The sequence below is a fragment of the Nilaparvata lugens genome, unplaced genomic scaffold, assembly GCF_014356525.2.
Source record: "Nilaparvata lugens isolate BPH unplaced genomic scaffold, ASM1435652v1 scaffold2410, whole genome shotgun sequence".
In the NCBI taxonomy this organism is placed as follows: Eukaryota; Metazoa; Arthropoda; class Insecta; order Hemiptera; family Delphacidae; genus Nilaparvata; species Nilaparvata lugens.
In genome coordinates, this window is record NW_024090301.1 from 20,610 (window position 1) to 29,712 (window position 9,103).

General features: G+C 35.4%; 1 protein-coding gene across 1 annotated transcript in view; it reads left to right on the forward strand.

Moving 5' to 3' along the window:
• Positions 1-9,103, forward strand: part of LOC111058370 — a 32,640-nt gene that overhangs the window by 19,423 nt on the left and 4,114 nt on the right. The window lies entirely within an intron of this gene.

Here is a 9,103-nt window from a genome sequence, read left to right on the forward strand (position 1 = left end):
CTATAGCTTTAATATCCGGAACCACCTTTGGAGGTAGTGCTTATCATAGGTTTAGCGACCCTATGACAAAGAAAGAAGCAAGACCATCATGGATATTAATCAAGATGATGATGATGTATTCCATCAAAAGCATAAAAAGAAAAAACCATATATTCCAGACTTACATCTTAAGACAGCTATAAGAAAAGATCCAAGGGATTACTTCATTCAATTTTTTGTGGATGCTCGGAAACCATGCCCTAAGGAAATACAGGATTCCTGCATTAAATTCCAGACATTTATAGAAAGAAAGTACAGTGGGGTTACTCTATCTAGTGATTCTGAAGTCTTGTATGGAGATCTATTGAGTATAAAAAAGGATGCACTTTCCAGACGTATGGCATCTGTAACTTCAAAACCAGGAGATTGGAAGAAAAGGCTTATCAACAATTTCACAACAGCAAGCGCTTTAATTCCTCCTATTATGGAGACGATATCTGAAGGATCCAGCATGAATTTTGAACTCAATGCGATAAAGGATACTCTTATGCAATATAAGCCAGATGATCACTTATTGCTACTAGAACTATATAGGTCAAGTTGGGAAAGACTACGAGACAGAATGCAAATACTACAGACACAACAAAGAAAAGATTTCTACTCCTTAGAAAAGGAGTTCACAGATTACGATGCCATACATAATTCTGACTATTTGATGATAAAGCGCAAAGAAACCTGGTATGTATTGTATTACGATCAAGTTCTTATGCTAACAGACACTATCAATTCTAGATATTTATCCTTATTATGCATCGACAAGTACAATACACTAAGCTGTGAAGTGTTACCAAAAAGGGAACTCTTGGAATCTGTTTATGAGTGGGGAGATAGAGTTCTAGCTGACATGAATAACAATGCTTATGACTTATTCAAGAATTTTGAAGCAATTTGTACGGGAGTGATGCTAGAGAAGTATGAGCCACTGAGTATGAACGGAACCACTGAAGTATGAACGGAATATTAGAATTATCAGGTACTGTAGGTAATTTATGTAGCATACCAGTGGCAACAACAACATAGTTATAAGTTTGTTTTGTAGATTCCTGCAGATCTGGATACCTGTCTCAAGTAATAGTAATAGTGTGTTTAGTTTAGTAGTAATTGCTTTTGAATTGACCGCATGTTAAGAGTTTGCTAATTTTACAAATACATAGTTAGGAATATACAAGTGTAGCAGTTGATTGGGGTTTTCTCTCAAGTTTTAAATATAGGATACTTTCCACTGAAACTAAAAATAACTTTTATAGTAGAGGTTTAGAATAGGAGACAGCTGTCAAGAGTTAGCGAAAGTGACTGACAAGTCAATTGTTGTGATAGTGAAGAAGTTGACTGTGAAAAGATAAGAAATACAGTACAAGAGAAGAGAGTTCCTTCATCCTGGTATGTGGTAGGATTACATTCTAAAGAAAGAGAAGCAAAAATAAAATCTAGACTTTTTGCTATGATGGTACTGGAAATGAGGCTCTATTTCAACATGACTGAGAAAAATATAGCTGAGCAACTCTTTAAATATATACCACAACAAACAATGACTTGGTCAGAAGCAGAGATTATGAAAACCTTATTAGAGCTGTCTAATACCACCTCAAAGAAAACAACAGATAATCTTGATGTCATAGTATCTTTGGATTTTACAAAGTGGAATCAAAGGTGGAGATTTGAGTCCACGTACCCTATATTCTACGAGATAGATTCTTTATTTGGAACCCGAAACCTATACACCTTGGTTTTCTACAGCTACAAGCCAGGCCAAGACAGTTTTCGACTTGCAACTTTCTGCCTCAAAACGTACAAAAGGAACCAGCTTATGGCAAAGAGGGGTAGAGGTTGAAACAATGATGGTCAAAAGTCTAACGGTGAAATAACCGACGCTGACCAGTGACAAAAGGGTGGCAGCCAGACGCCAGGCGTGAGTGGAGTGCCATCAGATAGGGGGCAGCACCAACTGGGGCAGTGATCCAAGGAGGAACAATGGCTCGAGGGTTGGCGAGCACGTGGAGTTGGGAACACGAGGACACTTTTCGGTGAACCACGGCTAGAGTAACATGTCTGAGGAGTGAGCAGCGTGCAGCCCGCAGCCCTAGGGGCTGAAATGGAGTCCTGTTTCCGGAAAACCACCACCACATCAACACCATCACATCAAAACCACCATTGAAGAAAAATAATTAAAATTCATAATTTGTAATGTAAAGTGAGCAGTTTAAAAGTGCGCGAAAAGGCCATGGTCCGCGGGGTATACAACATATAAGGTTAGTGTAATTTTAAGTTGTTGTTTGTTTGCCACACTGGTTATTTTCTTGTATTATTGTTGTTTAAATAGGGTTTAGGTTTTGTGATTCGTAGTATTATTGTGCATTATCCTATTTGAATATAGAGACTCTCAATAAACATTATTATTATATTTCATAAACGGTAAAATCATATTTCATATTTCGGTGTTCTGCTCAATAGACTTATTACTAAAATTCCAAAGGACATTTGATATATTTAACCAACATGGAAAATCTCATTTGTTTCTTTGTAAAGTGTCAATTTCATTTGCCTTTTGCTTATTTTCATTATATTTATCTAATGATTCAAAATTGCCTTGTGTTGTTATTTCACAAGTATCATTAGATCCCCTCCTTTCTTTATTGTTTTAATCATGGAGTGAAGCAATATAGTTGGGAAAGATGTGTAGTTCTACATTCATTGATTGCTGGACTGCGTCTTTATTAAAAGTAATAAAGTATTGTACATTGTTTTTTATATAGTTCAAATGAATTCATGTCTCTGCTAAAGAGTTATGCTGTGGTAGTTGTTTATTCAAATTTCGAGGGTCGTTCCCTAATAATTAACGTGGCGCCTGGGTTATAAATTTCATATTTTATATTATCAAATTTTCATATTACTATTTAAATTTCAAATTCACCATATATTAAGCAATCAGTAAGTGTAGATCTAGATAAAGTTGGCTCATCAACGTGAGGCGAATACTGTCATGAGTAACCTGGGATTATTCCATAATAAGGCACGAATTACTATTAGATTTACCATTGTTTATTATTATTTTTATTTTAATTCTTGAGAGAATTATGAAAATCAGAGGGATATAAACTAAAAATGGGAAAGTAGATGTGAGTTTTTCAATGGTTATAATTGAAAATTTTTGAAGTTAAAATTAGATTGTTATTAATTAGATTGTTAGTAGGTTGGATATAAATAGTTGATGTGGCGATTAGAATTGATTAGTCATTTTAGAGAAATGTGTGCTTTTTTATTCTTTGCAAATTAGTAAGTAATTTTAATGTTGATAATTAGGAATTATGTTTATTAGTATTCATTATTTAAATAATAGGGTGAAAGATACAGTGTATCCTATTATTGATTTGAAGTATGAACGGAATATTAGAATTATCAGGTACTGTAGGTAATTTATGTAGCATACCAGTGGCAACAACAACATAGTTATAAGTTTGTTTTGTAGATTCCTGCAGATCTGGATACCTGTCTCAAGTAATAGTAATAGTGTGTTTAGTTTAGTAGTAATTGCTTTTGAATTGACCGCATGTTAAGAGTTTGCTAATTTTAGAAATACGTAGTTAGGAATATACAAGTGTAGCAGTTGATTGGGGTTTTCTCTCAAGTTTTAAATATAGGATACTTTCCACTGCAACTAAAAATAACTTTTATAGTAGAGGTTTAGAATAGGAGACAGCTGTCAAGAGTTAGCGAAAGTGACTGACAAGTCAATTGTTGTGATAGTGAAGAAGGGGTGCGAAAGTGAAAGGGAGGATTGTCCGGCCGATGGGGGAGTGTTGAGCTAGCAGGTAGTAAACAAACAATGACTGCTCGCCTATAGTAGTAGCAAACAATAAACAGATGTTCTGGGAGTTAGAAAAGGTGTGGGAATTTCTTGGGTGAAGTAATGTTATTTATATCATATATTAAATAATAATATGGGTTAGGAGTAGATTATTTTTTCATTCAGTGGGAATAGAGGTTGTTAGTTAAGCATTAGCAAAATAAGGTGAGAGAGGTAGGAGTATTGTAGATGTAGGGTTTTTTTTTTAGTTCGTATATATAAGAGTAAGCATTTCATAATTCGAAGAAACAAAATCAATGATTTTGGTGGTTAAAATGGTGTTGATGAAAATTCAGGTCGGTACACAGGATAGCCGGATAAGGGAACTGCATTTCAAGCTTAGAGGGTTGTAGGGCTGTAGTCATCAGAAAAATAAAAATAAATTAATTGAAGATTAAACAGTTAGAAAAGCGTATTAAAATGGATGGTAGTATGCTAGGTAAAACACGTAGTCAAACAAAATGTAAAACTACAGAAATAGAGAATGGAGAAAGGCGGGAAAGAGGAGAAGAAGATAGTGATAGTGAGCCATTATCTGGTTTCACTATGACTACTGAGGTGAGTGAGGGTAATGCTAATGACAGTAATATAGAGGGAACCGAAGATAGGAACGAGGATCCTACAAGAAATATTCAACAAGGAAAGGAAAAAGGAACAGTAATGAAGGGGGACACAGACCTTGCAGTAGTATTAGCCGAACTGCGGAAAATGCAAGAGAAAATGGAAGAGAAAATAGGGGGTGTGAAAGAGGAAATAGGGGATATGAAAAAGGAAATAGGGGGTATAAAAAAGCAAATGGACAAGAGATTTGAGGATATGGAGGAGAAAATAGGCAACATTGATTCGAGAATAGCGAGTCAATTGGATAAGAGGATGGAAGGATGGTTAACACGCCTGGAAAATAGAGTAGATGAGAGAGTGGACAAGAAAATAACTGAAGTAGATGAGAGAATAAGTATTCAAGTGAGAGAGTTAGGGAAGAAATCAAAAGAGGGTGAGAATAGAATGGTTCTACGGTTAGACAAGGCAGTGGAAGAATTGCGAGATTCTAATAGAAATATGAATGAGCAAATGGAAGAGTTAATAGAAGAGAGAGTCAGTCAACGTGATGTGGAGATAAGAAATGAAATGAAATCAGATACAAATAGAATAGAGGGCGAAGTGTCGGTAGTAAGAAAGATGATGGAAGAATTAGAAGGAGAGTGTACGAAGAAATTTGAAAGTGCAGAAAGAAAAAAGGGAACTGAGCAGATATTGGTGATCAATAACGGCCAAATTAATAGACCGAAAATCAGTGGTTGTGAAAAAAATCCATTAGAATCTCTAAAGAAGTTGAGAAAATTTATCAAAGACCAAAGATTAGATGTAGATGATTGGGATAATGTAAAAGAGGAGTTGTCGGTTTGTTTTACCGGTCAAGCAGAAAATTGGTGGAGTGGCTGTGCAGAAGGCATTGGCAGTTTGGATGAACTAGAAGCAAGTTTCAAAGCCATATTTTGGAATGCCAGTGTGAGAAATTCAATTAAAAAGAAATTATTTGATGGCAAGTATACTGGAGTCGGAGGTGAAAGTAGAGTCCAGTACTTGTTGAAAATGCGGGCAATGGCTCAGAGTCTTGGGGATAACATTTCAGAAGAAGAGTTTATAGGGATGCTATCCAAACATTATCCGGAAATGATAATTAGAGTCACAACAATAAGAGAGCTATCAGCATTTGTTGAGCTCTTAGTTAGTTGTGATGCAGAAGAGATGCCAACAAAAAAGAAAGGTGGGAGAGTCGAAATAGAGAGAGCAGAGAGACAAGATGAGTGTAGATGGAGTAAAGTAGATGAGGAGACGAAAGAGAAACACAGAAGAGAAGACAACAATCATGGAGATAGTCATAATTATGATGGGAGAAATAATTTCAGAAATGGTCGTGGACATAATTTTCAATATAATGGAAGAGGAAGAGGTCAATGGAACAATGGATATCAACAACGAAATGACAGAGAGAAAAACGGAAATGAAGCAGGAGGCAAGAATGAGATACAGGGAAACGCCAATGGCGGGGTCAAAAAATGAGTTACCCAAAGCCCTCGCCTTTTAATAATGGGTATAAACACAAAAAGCCATACTGGAATAGGCCACCGAATGAATGGGTCAGTAAAAATGAGGATAATCACTCAACAAATAAAGTGAATAATTGTAGGCTAAAATACATTACAAAGGACTTATTAGAGGAAGAACCCAGTGATGAGAAGAAGGGGTCATTGCAAGTGAAAACAAAAAATTGTCAAATGGCTGAAATCAGTGTTAGGATTGGAGGTGAAAGAGTTAATATGGTTATTGATACAGGTAGTGAAGTGAGTGTTATAAATAGGGAAGTTTTGAATAAATTGAAAGAGAGTAGCAATCAAGGAATTGAATTACTACCTACAAATGAAGTAAAAATTGTTGGAGTAACTGGAGCACGTAGTAAGAGAGTTAATAAGCAGGTAGTTTTAGAGATAATGTTCAAAGAAGGTCAAGTGATACCAATCAGTTGTTTAGTGGTAGAGGGCTTAAATGCTAATATATTGTGTGGTATGGATGCATTGAGAAAATTGAAAGCTACAATAAACATTTCAGAAGATACAGTAAGTTTCACACATGATGGGAAAGAGATAACAGCATCATTAGTGACCAGTCCATCAAGTAATACTCTGGGGATATTTCTATATACTGAGGAGAAAGTCGAGTTATGGAATAAGCAGATAAGAAGCGTTCGGGAGTTAGGAGGTGGTGAAGCAGAAGAGTACATAAGGGTATTAGAGGAAAACAAAGAGATAATGTATGTAGGACCATATAAGGTTAGTAAAATAAAAGGGGGAAATGCATATGAGGTTGAAAATGAAGATGGTATGTTGATAGGTACTTTTAATGTGGTAGAGTTAAAGCCATTCAAAGAATAAGGAGTAGGTGAATTTTTCAAGTTGTTGAGACAAGTAAAGGTATCCAGGCTGTAGGTAGTCATAAGAATTGTCATTAGTTAGTAGAGTAGTATGTAAGGGTATGGCAAACAAGCAACAACCAGTCTCAAAGTGTGAGTGAAACCTTTCGAAATTATCAATAGTAGTGGTAAAGAATTCTAGGCACATTTTGTTCAAGTACAACATCAACTCAACCACAGGAATGACGCGGAATCACATCACCAGCCTACTACACCACCCCACCAGTAACGATGCCACATCAACCGTCCACACCACCACTCCATGGTAATGTCAGTCTAAGGCAAAGCTACACAGAAGTCCCAGAAGCTATGATTATCCATCACAATGCCGCAACTAAATTAATCCAACAAATTGTCACAATTCTTTAGCCATGTCGTCCTCATCAACATCTCGGCGACATGTGATGGGGGATTTTGTAACAATCATATCAGGCCTTGGTTTTCTACAGCTACAAGCCAGGCCAAGACAGTTTTCGACTTGCAACTTTCTGCCTCAAAACGTACAAAAGGAACCAGCTTATGGCAAAGAGGGGTAGAGGTTGAAACAATGATGGTCAAAAGTCTAACGGTGAAATAACCGACGCTGACCAGTGACAAAAGGGTGGCAGCCAGACGCCAGGCGTGAGTGGAGTGCCATCAGATAGGGGGCAGCACCAACTGGGGCAGTGATCCAAGGAGGAACAATGGCTCGAGGGTTGGCGAGCACGTGGAGTTGGGAACACGAGGACACTTTTCGGTGAACCACGGCTAGAGTAACATGTCTGAGGAGTGAGCAGCGTGCAGCCCGCAGCCCTAGGGGCTGAAATGGAGTCCTGTTTCCGGAAAACCACCACCACATCAACACCATCACATCAAAACCACCATTGAAGAAAAATAATTAAAATTCATAATTTGTAATGTAAAGTGAGCAGTTTAAAAGTGCGCGAAAAGGCCATGGTCCGCGGGGTATACAACATATAAGGTTAGTGTAATTTTAAGTTGTTGTTTGTTTGCCACACTGGTTATTTTCTTGTATTATTGTTGTTTAAATAGGGTTTAGGTTTTGTGATTCGTAGTATTATTGTGCATTATCCTATTTGAATATAGAGACTCTCAATAAACATTATTATTATATTTCATAAACGGTAAAATCATATTTCATATCTTGGTGTTCTGCTCAATAGACTTATTACTAAAATTCCAAAGGACATTTGATATATTTCAAATGAATTCATGTCTCTGCTAAAGAGTTATGCTGTGGTAGTTGTTTATTCAAATTTCGAGGGTCGTTCCCTAATAATTAACGTGGCGCCTGGGTTATAAATTTCATATTTTATATTATCAAATTTTCATATTACTATTTAAATTTCAAATTCACCATATATTAAGCAATCAGTAAGTGTAGATCTAGATACTATCAATTTTAAATCAAAACCAAGTTTTTCCAGATTTAGCCAAAGCTGTCATTTGGGTTGATAAATGTCAAATTAGTGGTCCTGGGTATTTAAATCTATTTTTTATAAATGCTAAAAGAAACTAAATATTAAATTAATTATATAAATAGCCATTTTTTAGAATTTTAAAATTACATAAACATTTATTTTTTTCATTAGCTATTTTTGAGACTCCCTCCCATGTCACCCATGAATAATAAATGATCTATTACACACTTTTATTAATGCTAAAAGAAACTAAATATTAAATCAATTATATAGATAACTATTTTTTATAATTTCAAAATCACATTATTATTTTTTATTAGATTTTTTTGAGACTCTCTCCCATGTCACCCATGAATAATAAATGGAATTAACTTATCATAAAATAAAAATTGAATTAACTGCAATTAATCTGCAATTAAATGAAATAGAATTAATCTTGGAGCATACTTGGTCAATTTTCTACTAAATCCGTTCTGAAAAAATCCTCATTTCTTTTTATTTCACATTCTAAATTCTACATTTATTCCTATCAGAACCATTTTTAGTTGAAAAAAGTTTTTGTTGATTATTTAATCATGCGTTGGGCTAGGACACGAATTTTTTTGTAGACTCTTAAAGATAGAATAGCTTTGATGGAACAATTGTTCAGATTAAGCATAATGGAAATCATGTTTTTATGTAGAATGGAGAAATAATACTTTTAGAAATAATTAAAGTTGAAAAAGATCCTCTCCGCAACTAAGCTCTGTCAACCAAGCATTATCAATCAATCAATAACATAATTTCTATCTATCTTTGTACAGTACAGCAAGAAATATTTCAAGACAT